We start from the raw sequence: 8,740 nt of genomic DNA, 5'->3' as shown, positions 1-8,740 counted from the left end.
CTCTGTCAGGGCTCAGGCCAGGGAATGATGCACAGATAGCATTTGTTGCTCTGGTGGAAGCACTTTCCCTTCCCATAGATTAGGGAAGTGCATCACACCATCCTGCTGGACCTCTCTGCAGTGTTTGGTACCACTGATCGCCAAGTACTCCTCTCCCACTTCCAAAGAGCTGCAGGGGTGAATGGACATGCCCTAAAATGGCTCAGGTCCTTCCTCTGAGATCCAACCCAGTGAGTCATCATGAGCAACTGGACAGAAGATGCAGACCTGGCCATAGTGAGCCATTCATTCTTGATCTTCAGGCACAATTATACAACTCATATCTAGGAATAAAGCCATGCACCCTGAGAAGGCTCGATTGGCAAAACACAGCAGCCAGTCTGCCTGGCAACACAGGTTATGTAGACACATCTGTCCAATGTTCTGCTCTCTTCTCTTGCTGTTTTTTATGTACAATGTCAATATAAGGTCCTGTGTCCTGATATTCCACTCTGTCTGTGAAGTTGGCCTTAGCTGCTTGAGAGAGCTGCTCTATCTGCAACTATAAACTCCCGTTACACTGGATCAATGTAATTGTCAGCCAACAGGTGGAGACTCATGAGTCCAGAAGACAGAACTTCCATAGAAATGGACTGTGGAACTCATCTCTGTAGGAAGTAAGTGACCACGGACCTAACCTCTTTAGAGCTAAATGGAAAACTCCTTTATTTGACCTAAGTCTCCCTCTGTTTTTTCTCACACAAAACATGCTAATACAAAAAGGGGAGTCTAGTTTGATTTGAGGATCTGGGTCTCAGTCCAAGGTATTTAGGTGTCTAGCTCCTTTTTAAGTTAATGGGAGTTAGGTGCCTAAATCTGGGCCTAAGTCATTAGATGTAGTATCAGATGTAGGATTGAGTTTTGGTCTGAAGTGGAAGCATCTACTTTGGTTGGTGTTTGGGATTAGGATTAGACCAAGTCTGGGTTTGTGACAGGTTGAGGATAAGGGAGTGGTGTGCAGCTCTCAGGTCTGAGCAGGTGATAGACTTGAGCTCAGGTTTGCATTTGGTTTGGGATCGTAGGTGTAAATGAAGTCTATAGAAATGGTTCACAGCTGATATGAGTATCCCAGTGGGAGATGTGCAGCCATGGAGGCAAGTGCTGTGTTAAGGTAGCTTCCCCAAGCCCATCTGGGAGTAGGCACAGCAGCCTTCTGGATCAGTATGTGGTGCTGTTATTCCTCAGTCAAGGGAGGCAGTCTGTGTGCAGTGCCTCAGGCCTTCACACACATGAATTACGTGGGGTTTTTGTTTGTTTTTAATATTTCCTTCTGGAGTGATAAAGAGTTTCTGGCCTCGGTCTTTCTGCTCTTGTTTTTAATCAGTGCTCATTTACCTTTGGCATCCTTCAAAGGAACAGAATGGTATATCTTTCAGTTGCCATGGAAACAGACTAAATGCATATTACCATGGCAACCTGCCATGATCTTCAGCTTTATCTGTGGGTCTCATTTTCTGAACTTGGGGGTGGGGTGCTGATATTGATCTTCCACTGTTTTGAAAAATGAACCCTCCTCTGCTACCAGCGTTGGTTCAGTGCTTGAGAAGTGCAGTCGACAAGAGACCTGTGACTGCTGCTGCAGCCACCCCTTTGGCTAGACTTGCAACCACAGAATCATCTGCAATTCCTTTCTCCTCCTTCTCCCCACTTCCAAAAATACAGACACATTCAGAATGATCCAGTGTTGGCACTGACGCTTTCCAGACTTCTCCTCTCCATCACCTCAAGCCACTCCCCCAGGTCAATAAATTCAGGCTCTTTTGGACCAATGGGCAGAGGTCAGAGACAAAAGAGTAAATTCCGAAGTCTAAGGCACTCCCTGACAATCCATTCCCTCTGGGTGAATGCAGATTGGACTGTACACTTGAGCATCCCAATTAACCTCAACAGCCAGGTACAACACTATGAGATAGGCAGGCCTCTAAGGTGAGTAGAGTTCATACCCTTTGAAGCTGTGTAGGTCCAAAACAATGCTCTGAACTATGCACAAATTAATAGGAAGCCAGTGCTGATCACAGAGAACAGGTGTGTAATGTGCTTTCTGTGGAAGAGAGGTTCCTACCTCCAAGCCAACACTGAATTGGGAGGGGAAGGGAAGGGAGCAGGGGGCAAGACGCATTCTTAGCTGCTGCTAATGTCTCTGCCTTCAGCAGCAGCCCAAGTTCCAAAAAGATTTCCAGTTTATGAACCTGAGAAACAAAAAGCTCAAGGAAGCTGCTCTACCCTTAGACTCCCTCCTGTTGTTCCCTTAGTGTATGCATATTGTCACTGTTATCTAGCTTGAGCTTCAGTCAGTTCCTTCTCATCCAAAGCCTAATCTTGGTTATTCAGGGATAAATCCTATGTCTTGCGCTGTCCTAGTCTGATGCAATAGAGAGACAGAGCTGAGAGTCACTCAGCTCCCCTCATGGTCTTGCACACATGTTGAACAGTAGGGTGACAACAGAACTGTTGTACTGCACAGTTGTCCTCTGCTATCTTCTGGGTCCTGTCAGAGAGAAGAGGACAAAGCCACTAAAAGGCAGCTCTCTGTCCTTAGCAGAGTCTGCAAAGGTGCCAATGACACTTCTAGGTCACTGGTTTCAAAATCAGTGTGGACACATGGCATGTCACCAGGAAGAGCACACGTACCATCAAGTCCAGTGCACTTCTGAACTAACTTCGCAGTAGAATAAAAAATGCTGCCCTTCTAGGCTCTCAGACCTACGGCAGTGAGACTTGGCAAGTCTCCAAGTTTCAGTAGGGTAACCATCTAATTGTGTGGGTGCACAGTGGCTGAGGTGGATTGTGCTCTGCTGCTGCGTGTGGTGGGTTGCATTCACCTCTGTGAGCACCCCTTCTTTCTTCTGCGCTCAGCACCCACTCTGCAGGTCTTCTGTGGCTCAGGCCTCCGGGTGAGAATCACAGTCCAAACCCCTTCTATTTTGACTTTGTTTTACCCTGCAAGAAGTTCCTTGCCCTTTAGGACCAATTGTAAATCAAATGGTTCATTACCCTTCTGGGGCTTAAATCCTTCTCCAGAATTAAATTTGCAGGGTTCCTCCTGAACTTCTGTCACCTGTTGTGGCCAGCAATTGGTCCTGGCCCAACCTGGTACATTTGGCTGTGGGCTAGGGAGCAGCCTGCTTCACTCCACGAGTTCCAGCCAGAAACGCTCTTGCCAAGAGCTAGCAGCAGGCAGCTCCTTTTTTCAGCCTCGTGAGCCTAGATTGGCTGTTGCTGATTCCCAGCTGATATCCCTTCCAGTTGCTGGAGGACCAGATCTCAATGGTTCCCAAAATCACTGCTCCCAGGATGTTGCTCTAGGCAAGCCTGAAGGGTTAATACTCACTGCTCTTTTCCTCTCAGAGAATTGTTTCCCCAGGCAGGGTGCAGCAGAGCAGTGGGACCTCCAGCAAGGGGTCACAAAGGCCTGGTACACCCAGTCTGATTCTTAGAAAGGTCTTTGCTACACATCTGGGGAAAGATTGCATACAGCCTTATGTGGGTCTGAGGAGCCTCCTCCTCTTTGGCTCTGAGGTCAGACACACTGACTATCCGTGCTACCTTGTCTAGATGAGATGTGTTTCCCTATGTGTCTCGAGCTGCCTTGGTGCAAAAGGAGTGCCGGCCCTTTCCTCTCAAAGGGTGAAGCAGTAACTGTCCTCCAGAGCTCTTGGAACAACGTGCCCGAGTGAGCCAATGGACCACTTTCACACCTGCTTCAGCAACCGCACTGGAACGAGGCAGGGAGAGACATTTTGTGCCTCCCCTGTTCAGGGACTGCTGGGGACTGGTTTGGCTACTGCTGCAGGCTGGAGCAGACTTGAGGACTGTCCTGATTTGTACCCTGTTGTAGCCTTATAGACTATTGCAGGGAGGCAGAATTGTTGGGGCACAGGACAACCCTGGAAACTCCCTGCATGTCCCCACTCTACTCCTGTCCTGCCCAGAGCAGTCCTTGCACCAGGGCCCCTGTGTATGTGGGTTATATAGCTAGCTCTTGTGGAGGGCTTCTTAGGCCAGGGCCTTTGAGCCAGTGCCGGGGTGAACTGCCCTGACTGCCTTCCAGTGCTGTAGCTGGGGGTGTGTGGCTCTGCTGTTCATGCTTAGAAGGGTCAGATGTAGACTTCCCTCCCTCTTGTTATGCGTGCATGCTTGCTGAAAATGTCAAACCCAGCAGATTTATGTTCAGTGTAGAAAGCTCCCGCTGAAAAGCAAGGAAGAAATAATATTTGGAAAAGAAAATTCTGTAGCTGTCTGGTGACAAACGGAGGAGTAACAAGGAGACATTGTTAGTAGGGCTGTCAAGCGATAAAAAAAATTAATTGCGATTAATCGCGCTGTTAATAAAATACCATTTAAATATTTTTCAATGTTTTCTACATTTTCAAATATATTGATTTCAATTACTATTTCTTTTGTTAACATTTTAACGGTGCAAATATTTGTAATAAAAAAATACAAAGTGAGGCTTTGTATTCTGTGTTGTAATTGAAATCGATTATATTTGAAAATGTAGAAAACTAAAAATATTAAATTTCAATTGGTATTCTATCGTTTATCAGTGCAATTAATTGCGATTTCATATTTTTAATTGTGATTAATTTTTTTGAGTTAATCGCATGAGTTAACTGCAATTAATTGACAGCCCTAATTGTCAGTAGAACTTTTATCTGCTTGCACCTGTGAGAACATGGTAGGGAGACAGGAAGCAGTGGGGCCGCATAGCAGATCCCTCTGCCTGTTAAGAAAACTCTTCCTCCACTGCCGCTGTCCTATATTCCCAGATAACAAGAAGAGGCCAGAAATAGGACTGATAGAGTGAAAGAAGTTTCCTAATCCTCTCCAAATTGAGCAGAAATGTATCAGTGAAAAGCCAATTCACAGGGCAGAGAAGAATTACATGAGAGAAAATTAGATCTACAAATTGAAGGGAGCTCCTCCATTGCTGGAAAATGAAGAGAAATAAGGGCTGGGTAGGGGAAGAAAAGTGACTGGTTCCAGAGAACCATGTTGCTTTGAAAGGAGACGTGGCTGGCTAGGCCTTTGGTGACTTACAATGAGAATGGGGGAGCTGCAGAGTCAGAAGACCCAAAGTGACTTAAGATATGGTATAAACCAGTCAGATGGATGCTTCCCAGGGCAGTGGTGGAACTTAGGGGATATGGAATGGTCTAGAGCAGCATTTCTCAATCTGGGCTCTGCGGACCCATGGGGGTCTGCAAGGGTACTCCAGGGGTCCACCGGCCCCGCTGATCAACTCCTCCCCCTCCCTGCCAGTGTCTCCTGCACCCTGGGGAACAACTGTTCAGCAGCGTGCAGGAGGCACTGGGAGGGAGAGGGGGTGAGACAGGTTGGCCAGGGGTGGATCAGGGGCAGGAAGGGGTGGAGTGGGGGCAGGGCTTGGGGTCTGCGAAAAAAATTAAATCAAAATGAGGGTCCTCCGATTGCTAAAGTTTGAGAACCGCTGGTCTAGAGAGGTTCTACCGAAGGAAAAAGAGACAGCAGGAAGACCAGAGGTAGTCTGAACTTCAGTAAGCGTTCAGGGCCTGGGTTACCAGTCAGGAATATAAACCCCCAAAAGCAAAAAATCCCAGAAGTGTAAGGGACAGAGGATCTAGGAGGGTGTATGTTGAGCCCCTCCTACCCTTCAGACTCACTCTTCATAATAGTCAGAGACAGTAATGCATGGACTGATACAAATGTTGTTGAGGTTGCAGACAGAGATGCTTAGGTACCATGGAGATGAATGGTATAAATGCTTAGATAGATAGGATTCCTGCTTATTCCAGGTGTCGCTACAAGAAAAGACTAGTTTCAATAAAGACAAGACAAGCGATTCATTTAAGAAGAAATAATCAAATAGAAGATAGTGGCTGGGAAACTAGACCTCAGAGGAGACTCAAGGTGAGAGAATGAAGGGTAAATTTAATGAACCAACAATACAATGCTGTCACAAATGCCATATTGAGATCTAGTAATAGGAACATCAGATAGGAAACACGTGAGGTAAGCAGCTTGCTTTTCTTTGCCTTGGACAGGGATGGCCTACGGGGATGGGCTCCTAGTTTACAGAAAAACAAAGGGGGAAAGTTCAGAGGAGAGCAAAATGGCTGGAAAATAACCTTCCTTCTTAGGGCTTAGAGGTAGGCCTGCGGGGCAGGAGGAAAGAGTGAGGGGAGCCAGGAGAAAGGGCAGCAGCTCTAGAAAGAAAGATTACCAAGAGGACATGGGTCGATCTATTACTTGTATAGCAGCATAAGTGGACATGGCAGTTTCCAGAATATGTAAAAAGACAAACAGCCTGTTTGGAGCCTACAATACCCAGCAACTCAGGTCTGGTGTGAGGAGAGGCCACTTTTACAGTACACAGGGCATGGTAGGATCGCCTGGGGAGGACTAACTTTCCTTGATTGCTATAACATGACACTGATCTCCTTCCACAAGGAGAATAACATGATTGAACTGTCAGTTCAGCTGCGGTTGTGATAGATCCTGGTGGGAGGCCTAGGGCACCTGGCACAACTTGTAGCATCACCAGGACCTGATTGAGACCTGACTCTTGGTTGGCATGTTAGGCGCATGCTAGTGAGAACAATCTATACGGAACATGACAATTTTCTAGTGCAGACCAGGCCAGTGAGAAGTCAACCTGGGGAAACTTGAAGAAGAACAAGGGAGCACGCTTGGGATGGGAGACTATTCCAAGTAGCAAGGGCTGGTGGGAAGGAAGGATTATTCTTACTAATGGCCGATGAGAAAATAAGATGAGAATATAACACCAGCAGGGAGTAGGCTTGTTAAATGAGAATGTGACAAAGTTCCTGCTCTACCTTGGTGGGTCTTGTGCTTATTGGCGGATTTGCTCACCTTGGAGCTTCACGGCAGCCCTCAGCTTGGTCATTTTTCTGAATTCACAGTCCAGGTAGACTCCTCCTGTGTCTGACCAGGAGTTGGGAGGATTTGGGGGGAACCTGGGCCCGCCTTCTACTCCAGGTTCTAGCCCAGGGCCCCGTGGAATGCAGCTATCTAGAGTGCCTCCTGGAACAGCTGTGTGACAGCTACAACTCCCTGGGCTACTTCCCCATGGCCTCCTCCCAACACCTTCTTTATCCTCACCATAGGACCTTCCTCCTGGTGTCTGATGATGCTTGTACACCTCAGTCCTCCAACAGTCCGTGTTTTCACTCTCAGCTCCTAGTGCCTGTTGTTCCCAGCTCCTCACACTCACACCACAAACTGAAGTGAGCTCCTTTTTAAAACCCAGGTGCCCTGATTAGCCTGCCTTAATTGTCTCCAGAAAGTTCCTAATTGTTCTGGAACCTTCCCTGTTACCTTACCCAGGGAAAAGGGACCTACTTAGCCTGGGGCTAATATATCTGCCTTCTATTACTCTCCTATAGCCATCTGGCCTGACCCTGTCACAGAGGAAAGCTCCCAGTGGGACACTCTGCCAAGGGCAGAGGTGGCCAACCTGAGCCTGAGAAGGAGCCAGAATTTAACAATGTACATTGCCAAAGAGCCACAGTAATACATCAGCAGCCCTCCATCAGCTCCCTGCTCCCAGCGTCTCCCACCCACCGGCAGCCCAGACAGTCAGCGCCTTCCCCTCCATCCACACACCTCCTGATCAGCTGTTTCATCGTATGCAGGAGGCTCTTGGGGGGGGGGGGGGGAGGAGGGAAAAGCGAGGGCACTGCAGGCTCAGGGGAGAGGGCAGGAAGGGGTGGAGTGGGGGCAGGGGTTGAGCAGTGAGCACCCCTGGTACATTGGAAAGTTGGCACCTGTAGCTCCAGCCCCAGAGTCGGTGCCTATACAAGGAGCCGCATATTAACTTCTGAAGAGCTGCATGTGGCTCTGGAGCCACAGGTTGGCCACCCCTGGCCAAAGGAGACCCGCATGGTAAGACTAGGCATTGTCTGGATAATTTAGGCATACTGAAGTACATCCTGCCTTGGTACAGGGCAAGGACTAGTTACCCTAGCAGAGCACCTGACCCAATGCACAGGACACAAGGGTAGATTAAATATCATACCATGCTAGCAGTCCCTTCCTGCCTTGAGGAATCTCCAGGGCTCCTTGGGCAGAGAGGAGAATGCTGAAGTAGGAGGATCCCCAGGCTTGGTGGATTTTCCCTGAGTTCCTTGAAGCTTGCACTCTTCCTGACCCTCCTTTTTCAGATGCATTTGATTAATGCATATACATTCCTGTTTCCCACATGAATGGGTTTCAGAGTGTGTCAGCTGTGTGAGAAAAATTGATAGAGTAGGCTGCAAAGCAGCTGGAATCTCTCCTAGCGGGGCTGGAGTTGTTAATTATAGGAGACTAGCTAGATCATGGCAGAGCCATCAGCCCAAGAAGTGCTTTCTAACCCTTTTCCCCATTCTCATTCTTTTCTGTTCAGGTTCTTATATTTGTGGTCATCACCATAGTATGATCCTAAGAGTCAAAAGTACATCTGCCTTATTTACATGCACACACACATGCATCACATGTGGTTAAACCTCTCCTCCTTCTTCCCCCTCCCCAGCCAGTAAATTGTGCCCTTTCTGGCTTCTGCCTTCTCCCCCAAGCTGGACTAACCTGGGTCATGCCTGTCTTCTAGCAAAGACCAGATGCAGCGCTTGTGCCCATCCATCTCTGCCTCTGACTGTGCAGACAGAGCGGCGGTTCAGCACTCTTGTCTCAGCCATTGCAATTTCAGGTTATATCTGAGCTA

The sequence above is a fragment of the Eretmochelys imbricata genome, chromosome 6, assembly GCF_965152235.1.
Source record: "Eretmochelys imbricata isolate rEreImb1 chromosome 6, rEreImb1.hap1, whole genome shotgun sequence".
Lineage (NCBI taxonomy): Eukaryota > Metazoa > Chordata > Testudines > Cheloniidae > Eretmochelys > Eretmochelys imbricata.
The sequence above is the reverse complement of the archived record's forward strand: the minus strand, read 5'-3'. Positions refer to the sequence as shown.